At 49.7% G+C, this 8,759-nt stretch overlaps 1 protein-coding gene across 6 annotated transcripts in view; it reads right to left on the bottom strand.

The window, feature by feature from the left end:
- Window positions 1–2,867, bottom strand: part of TBC1D1 (TBC1 domain family member 1) — a 227,337-nt gene extending 224,470 nt beyond the window's left edge. For 2 of the 6 annotated variants that reach the window (XM_070452043.1, XM_070452042.1), the window contains exon 1: window positions 2,631–2,861. The gene's annotated coding sequence lies outside the window, so the exon portion shown is untranslated. Of the gene's footprint in view, window positions 1–2,630 lie in introns of all 6 variants that reach the window. The other 4 variants (XM_070452045.1, XM_070452044.1, XM_020905470.2 and 1 more) reach the window with 4 other exon arrangements.
- Window positions 2,868–8,759: the final 5,892 nt, after the last annotated feature.

An 8,759-nucleotide genomic window follows, 5' to 3' on the forward strand; every position in this document is an offset into this window, starting at 1 on the left:
AGCAGCATCCCCACTCTGGGCACCATCATGAATGAGGATGCTGGGGAACAGGTACGCGCCACACTGCCTGCCAGTGGTACATCCCAGAAGCTCCCAGAAGATCTGGGACTGAAAGGCACCAACCAGCAACAGCTGGTTGCTGCTGTAGCCCTTCTGGCGAAGGCCACCTTCTAGGGTGTCTTCAGGTGCCACTTCCTGTGTCCCAGGAAGTAGGACACAGAGATTGTCAACGGCTGGATGATAAGGGAAGTGGGGCAAGCCGAATAATTTCTTCAGCGTCGCCCTTTTCTTCCTCAAACATCTGGTACCATGACAACGTCATATGGGACCAAAGGTCAACACTGACATGGCTGCACCAAACCAGAAATGTGACCACAGACAGAGGAGAAATCTCCAGAGCTCTCAGTGGGAAAGGTAAAGGCAGACCAAGCAGAGTTCCATTTGCAAAACTTTATTTTGATGCTAATATGCTAATAATTTATAACTACACCAGTGAATTTCTCCCCTGTTTTACTGGTCTGCCAGTGGCTGGACAAGTCCACATAAACACATTTATTTTAATGATTGTTTGATGACTTCAGGCACTGCTTTGAGCCACACTTTGTCCCTCTTATATTTCTTTGCACTCAACTGATACTGTGGTCTCAGGATACTGCACTGTCTTCACTTCAGGAAATCTCCCCTAAACATTTCACACAGTGCCCTTTAATTCACAGCTGCACGCACTATCCACTAGCTCAGGCTTTATCAATAGGATACGATAGAGAAATTTGGAGAGCAAGCACTTTTTATGGCCTTATTTCCCTATACCTTGTTAGAAAAAAAAAAAGAGAAGCAGGCAGATTCGAGACTGTCACAGCTTTCCACTTGAAACAACTATAAAATATCTGTTTACAAAAGTAGTCAATCCTATTTTATGCAAACTTTTTCATTCCATGTCCTTATTTCTTAAGACAGTCTCCAAGGTTCCCAGGAAAGAGCTGTTCAGTTCGGTTCAGTTGCTCAGTCATGTCCAACTCTTTGTGACCCCATGGACTGCAGCATGCCAGGCTTCTCTGTCCATCATCAACTCCCAGAGCTTGCACAAACTCATGTCCATCCAGTCGGAGCTAAGCAGGAGACATACCTCCTGCCCAAGCAAGAGAAGACGCCTCAACTCTACAAAAGCGTGCAGGACCCAGCTACTTCCGGGATCCCCAACCAAGATGGTAATAGAACATCATGTGTTCAGAAATATAAAGAGTCGTCATGCAAGGTGGATTCCCAGCCCCTTAAAACAACTCTCCTGTTCACTCCTCAGGCCAACCCCTCCCACCCACAGCAGGTTCCCAAAGCACAAGGAAATCCAGAGGTGGCCATGCTTCTACTCCTCCCGATCTCATCTCCAGTCTTCAATCTCCTCCCGATCTCATCTCCAGTCTTCAATCTCCTCCCGATCTCATCTCCAGTCTTCAATCTCCTACCGATCTCATCTCCAGTCTTCAATCTCCTACCAATCTCATCTCCAGTCTTTGGAGAAAAAGGAACTGCAGTTGCCCCAAAGAAGGGTTTTTTTTTTTTTTTTTAAATCAAGGACTCTGCAGTTCAGTTTAAGCACAGAGCAAAAGGTTTAGACGTTTGGACCTCTAGAGATAGCTGAGTTTCCTAGATGTGACATATTTAAGCCAGGTCACTTTTATTAACTTTGCTGTAAAGCAGAAACTAACACAACATTGTAAAGCAAGTATATGCCAATAAAAGGTAATTTTAATAGGTAATTTTAAAATGCTCTTTCAAAGTCTGATTATGTAGTATCGCTAAGTAAAATCACCCAATTATCTAAAAGGAGGAATGAGCGATCTACGAAGTGAACGAATACCCATTAATTCATGCAGGGCACTCAGAATCAAACGGTTTGGTGGGAGGAACAATCATTACTTTCGATTTCTTTTCCTTTTTAAGTAACTTCCAGAGAATAATCTATTTTAAATGAAATAGCCACAGTAAAGCCGCCTCTAGGTGAACTTCAGAGAAAATGACATCTCTTTTAAACACACACACACACACACACACACACACCCCTTACACCCACAACAACAACTCGTGGCGAAGTTAGAGGGGTCTCACAATCACAGACAGATCAGGAAGCTGCTAGAAACAATTAAGCAGGGTTTCAAAATGACTGGTACAGGATGTGCCCATAGAAAGAAATGTTGCGCGCGCTGGTGGGGCTGCCAAGTTCTACTGCGAAGTACCCTGAACTTTTAAAGGGTGGCTGGGGTCACTCTGACCGCCCTCCCCCTGTTCGGGGGCCTCACACACTAGCCCTAGAGATGTTTGGCGGGAGGGGCGAGGGCGGAGATGCGAAGACCGCGAGCAGGAGTGGAGGGAGGGCGGTGAAGGGAGCTGCCGGGTCGCTCTGAACTTGAAGGTTTCGCTTTCGGCCAACTAGGGGACAACGAGGTGGCAATAAACTTCCTCTCCCGAAACACCCCCTGCGCGACAAGGACAGCAGGAACGCCCCTGGAGTGCCCGATCCCAGCTTTTCCGCCGACCCGGGAGCGCAGGGGCCTGCCAGGGGAGGGGGACGGCCGGGATGCCCCGGGAGGAGGCGGCGGGGTGGCGTGGGCGAGGCCCCAGGAAGCGCCTACCTGTGCCGCGGCTCTCTCAGAGCCCGGAGCCCGGCCGGGGCGCGCAGGTGTTCGGGGGTAGCCCGGGGACGGCCTGGGCGGGCGGGGCGCGCATCGTGGCGGGCAGGCTGCTCTCCTCCAGCCGCGGGGACTGGCAGGCTCCCGCCTCTTCTCCAGTCGGCGGAGGGCGCGGCGGGCCCCGCGGCGGCGGCGGCAGCAACAGGCACCGAGGCGCAGGAACGCCGGCGGCGGCCGCAGCGGCGGCGGCGGAGGAGGAGGTGTCTGCGCGCGACTCGCGTTTCCTCCTCCCCGGCAGGGCGAGCGCGGGGGAGGCGAGGGGAGGGCTGAACCCGGGATCTCCCAATTCGGTCCCCGGGGACCTAAGACGGGGACGCGATGCCCCCTCCCTCCCCACAGAGCCGTGTGACTCTGCTCGAGCGGCATGGCCGAGACGGGCGAGTCACTCGCGGGCAACAGCTGCTGCAGTGCGGGTCCACCGCCGTCTCCCTCCCCTCCCTGGCTCTCCCTTCCCGGGCGGTCCATCCCCAACCTGCTCCCGGGCAGCCAGCCTCAGCCCCGGGAGGGTGTTGGTGCGTCGCCCCACCCAGCCCCGGAGCAGGGTCTTGGCCAGACGAATACCCTGGGCTCCGGGCACGCGGAACCCCGCGCCTGGTTAAGGCCGGCGAGGAGGGATGTGCGGTCCAACCCTGTCCTTGCAGCCTATTTATAGCGGGTGGCACAGCCGGCCGCGCTCCGGGCCTGCGGGGCTCTCAGCAGGTGGCACCGCCAGCCCGCTCTCCACTGCCCCGCGGTAGCCTCGCCGCCTCTGCACGCTCGCCTTCTCTCTCCGAAATGCACACAGCGAAAACTGCACGGAACACTGGAAGGTGGCCAAGCCTCCTGGAGGCTCTTCCCCACGTTACCCCTTCTTCCCGTCCTAGTCAGGGAGTGAATTGAGGCACGGGCATCCTCTGGGGCTGAATCAAGGATTCAGGGAACAGCTGAAGTGTCTTTTCCTGTTAAACACCCGTAAACCCATTTCCAAACAACTGCGGGATGACGCAGGGGCTAGACTGCTGGGCGCTTTTCCCCTCCGTGATGGTCCAGAGCGCGCGCGCGCGCGCACACACACATCCCCTTTATCTCTCTCTCTCTCTCTCTCTCTCACACACACACACACACACACACACACACCTCCGTGAGCCCCCCCCCCCCCCCCACACACACACCTCCGTGAGCCCACCCTCGAGTCAGATTTGGGGAAGTTAGTTCTCAGCGGCCTTGTAGAGTTTAAGCAGAGACACCAGGGAGATGTAAGACCTCTGAGAAAGCAGGCTCCTAGGGTTAGGAGATGGCAGGGTGCAGGACACAGGCAAACCTCCTGAATCCCTGTCTTACCAGGTAAATTTCACGCCCCAGGGCAGGGAAATGGGGAGCTGAGCAGAGAGGGAAAGGTAGGAAGAAGAGGAAGATGGTCTTGGGGTAGACGGAGAGGGGGCTGGGCGGCAACGGAAGGGGGCGACATCTTTCAGGATATTTTGCTTAGTGTAGCTGCAAGCTGACTTTAGGGAAGTGGCTGAATTTGAGCTGCAGGGTTGGATGTGAACCCACATTCCAGCTGCAACACTCAGTTTGGCTTAGACAAGCTGCTGGACCTCTGGTCTCCATTCTTTTTCCCTGTTAAATGGGACCAGTGCACACTTTCTAAGAGCCCTGTGAGGATGTAATGGGCAAGTGCATGTGAAGTGTAGCGCAGTGGCACACACCTCGACCTCAAGTGGTGGCAGCAGCTATTGTTGCCCTGGCTCAGGATGCAAATGCAGGTTCAAGGTTCTCCCCGCCCTCCTCACCTCCTTCTCCCTCCAGGAACAGTGAGTTGCTAGGAACTGAGGAGGCCTTGGAGGAGTTTTTTTGATCAGGACTAGCTTATGGTTCCTGATTCCATTCCTCTGGATGTTCACATACAAGGGAGTTATATTTGGGTGGGATACACATTTTTATCCACAGCTTGATTTAAAACGCATCATACTGGTAACTCTTATTCATTGAGGGGGCTAGTCTATTTGGGGCATTGTGGAAGCCACTTTATATCCATTGTCTCTAATCCTTGCAAAAACTCTGCAGGGCAGAGATGATTAAATCCAGAGGTTAATGCCTCTTGGGGCCACAGAGCTAGTAAGTTCTGGGATCTAGAGCTAAAGCCTCTCGTAACACACTTTCCCTCTGGCCACCGTGTAGCTCTCTTATAGCACTCAGCTCGCTCTTTATTATAGTGCAAATTGTTTGTGTACTTAGCCTCAAATCTTTTTTTTAAAAGATAAGGAATATATACAGATGTATACAATGATTAGAATGTTTACTGGGTTATGAAAATTGTTCTTCATTAGATTATAAGACCAGATACACCAGCGGAGTCTGGTGGGCTACAGTCCATGGGATTGCAAAGAGTCAGACTTGACTGAGCATTCATACATACATACACACACACACCAGTTAAACCATATTGTTTTATCTTGGATCACACCATAATTATTTCCCATCTTCCTCTCCAACTTACTCATACAGTTCTCATCCCATCTCCCAGAGTGCTGGATGTCAAGACAGGCACACTCATCCAGTTTCATTGACATCCCCAAACTGTCTTTCATACATAACCAGTCAGCTGATGGTTGAAACTATTACCTAACTACCTTGTTCAGGTCAAGATTGGACTTGGCGTGCAGAGCATCCTGGCCAGATCTCCTTCCATCCTGCCCTTCACTCCCGTTGCTTTTCCTCATTAACTCCCTCTGCCCCCACTCCACCCACACCCGCAGTCCCAGAGTGCAGCCAAGCTTCAGTCAGTGTAGGCAGCCAGATGGGGTGCTAATCAGGCCCCAAAGGTAGGAAGTGGGAAGGGTGGGGGACAGAGGCAAGCCTAGGCCTCTTATCTCTCATACTATTCCTTTCCTCCTTGCTACTTAGGTCTAGCAAGGTGTAGCTCAGAGATTTACAACTTAGTGGCAAATAACCATTTCCGTGACCCTATAACCTGAGTTAGGGAAGAAGCAGTGATTTCTGTATTACTTTTCCAGTCCCTAGGGTCAGTTACTGCCCTGGGAGTAATCATGAGAGATTTTATAATATCTTTAGCTTCCTGGAGACAGAACTCCCTTTATGATATGTGGTGAAGATTTTCAAATTTTTTTTTGCTATAAAGCACTATCTCAGAGAGTAAAGGGGAGCCTGTCATCAACCTCGTTGGCACTCATTTCTAGCAGCTATGGAAGAAATAAAAAAGGGGACTTTGAGACTAACGGTATTCCTGGGATGGCAGGAGACTGTTGAACAGGGAGGGTGCATTCACATGCACAGCAGAAAGGTAGGAGGGGCCATTCAGTTCTCATCTGCCAGTGCCATCACTCTAGGAGGGAAGCGGCTCACTCGCCTTGGCACACAGATATGAGACTCCCAGCAGGACTGGTACACCGTCAAGGGAGAGGCCAGGGCGGCGGGGCCTAGGTGATGACAGCAGAGAGCTCTCTGGGGCCCAGGTTGGTAGTTCTTTGCATCACCAATCACAAAACTAAGTAGGGGACGGACCAAACACTGTTGGGACTCTGCTTCCAACCCCTGATTCTCCACCTGAAATCCTGCTGTGGATCATCCTGGAGGGACTTCTGCTATAGATTCTTTCCTAATTTAGTCCTTTGCACAGTAATTTGTTGTTCATTGCCAAAAACCAGGAACACTGATATCAGCTTTAAGATGGCTTCAGAGCTCTAGAAAACTGTGACTCACTGGCACCATTAAATCAAGTGGGAGGCCCAGAGGCCAAGAGAAAACAAAGGTCACTTTACTTTTAAAAAGTTAAGGGAACTATGGGACTTGCCTGACAGTCCAGTGGTTAAGATTCCATGCTTCCAATGCAGGGAACATGGATTTGATCCCTGATCCAGGGAACTAAGATCCCACACTCTGTATGTGAAAGTCACTCAGTTGTGTCCAACTCTTTTCGACCCCGTGGACTATATAGTCCATGGAATTCTCCAGGCCAGAATGCTGGAGTGGGTAACCGTTCCCTTCTCCAGTGGATCTTCCCAACCCAGGAGTCGAAACCGGGACTCCTGCATTGCAGGCAGATTCTTTACCAGCTGGGCTACCAGGGAAGCCACACATGCTATATGGTGTGGCCAAAAAAATTTTTTTAATACTTAAAAAAAGAAGTAACCATGCATAAATCTAGAATGAAAAGCCTTGGATTAATGCAGAACAGAGACCTTTAATAAAATTACTCCTTATTATTACATCTGTCAGTTACTTGTTTAAGTGTTTATATTAGTTGGAAATCCAAACTCACTATTGCTATGATATATTTTCACCTAACTTCCAAATATACATAATACGGTAAGAGTTTTTAACTAGTGAGTCTATTTCCAAAATTGGTATAAAGGCAAGAAGTTAAGATTATATTGGACAAAACCTGGGATAGTAAGGTGGTCCACTGGGGATGCTTGCTCCCACTGATCAGTGGTGGCCCCTCAGAACCTTTGGTGGAGAAGGTTTCTGGGGCGAGTCTGAGTTCAGCGGGAACAGCTCTTCAACGGTGAAGCAGGATCTGCCTGGAGCTGGGAGGAGGTGGCATCACAGCACCAACGCTGGGTAACTGGCCAATCCTGCCAACCTGATGCATGACTGTTAGCATCTAAACAGGATGAAAGTCATGCCCAAGTATCTTTATTAACTGTAAGAAACAGTTTTGAAGTCAAGATTGAAGAGTACCTTACGTTGGCTTGCCTATAAGGGCCTTGAAATTGCCTTCTCAAAGGCATGAGAATGAGTAAAACATAGTGGAGTAAAAAAGTAAATGAAATGAACAGATAACCAAAGTAGATTTTGAAATTTCACCTATTAAAATAAACAAAAATGTTACTGTGCTTGAGAACTAATGCTGGCAGTGGACGAGACGGCATAAACCCATGCGCTACATGCTAGAGCCCCAGCGAGGCTGCCGGGAGAGCCTCGTCTCCTTTTATAGACAAAGCAGCTAGAACTCTGGGCACTGGTTCCACTTCCCTTTTCAGCTCGCCCTCCTACTTGTTAAATCATTGCTCTTCACAAGCAGCTGCCCCACCCCATGAATCTCTCTGACTATATCCAGTGTTTCCTGGGGCTTCCCTCTTCCCACCTGCCCTGGCCCATCAAGCACAAAGCTGAGCAAGTGTTCAATAGCATGTCACCTTTCGTTGTATCTACATTTGTCTAAGTCTCTGAGAATCTCTCTGTAAATTGTCAGCGCTATGGATCTCAGGGATGTTCCCCAGACTGGTGAGATAACTGAACTTCCAGCACCGTGCGATCCCCCCTCCACTTCACTGGATCCCAAATACCATCCTGACCTTGCTGGTACTTGATGTGTAATCTCATCTAGAAAATGCAGCAGCCAGCTAACTGGTCTCCTTGCTGCTGCCCTTGCCACCTTACAGTCTCTTCTCAATGTAGCAGCCAAGTGAATCTGTTAAAATATTAGTTGAGCCATGTTACTGCTCTACTTAGAATCCTCCCACGGCTTCCCAGAACTCCCAGAGTAAGAACCAGAGTCCTTATAATGGTTTAGGGAGCTTTATGGAATCCTCCCCTCTCTCCGACCCTACACCACTACCTCTGATTTTATGGTCTGCTACCAGTCTTGGTTCACTCTGCTCAAGCCATATTGGCCTTGCTGCGGCTCAAACCTGTCAGGGACAGTCCTGCCACCAAGACTTCGCACTCACTCTTCCCTCTGCTAGTCATGCTTTTCCCTTAAATGTTCACATTGCCCGCCTACTTACTTCACCTTCTTTCACCTTTGCTTAAATACTACCTACTTGGGACTTCCTACATGGTCCAGTAGTTAAGAATCCACTTTCCGATGCAGGGGATGTGGGTTCGATCCCTAGTTGGGGAACTAAGATCCCACAAGCCCGGAGGCAACTGTTCACCAAAAGAACATAAAAAGATCCCATGTGCTGCAGTGAAGACCCAATGCCCCCAAATAAAGTACATAAATAGTTTTTTAAGTTTTTAAAAAAAATAAATACCACCTTCTCCATGAGACCTTCTCTGACCAACCTTTTGAAAATAGAAGCATACTTCTTATCCTATTTTATATTTCTTCAGAGCATTTATCAC

This window comes from Odocoileus virginianus, chromosome 21, assembly GCF_023699985.2.
Source record: "Odocoileus virginianus isolate 20LAN1187 ecotype Illinois chromosome 21, Ovbor_1.2, whole genome shotgun sequence".
In the NCBI taxonomy this organism is placed as follows: domain Eukaryota; kingdom Metazoa; phylum Chordata; class Mammalia; order Artiodactyla; family Cervidae; genus Odocoileus; species Odocoileus virginianus.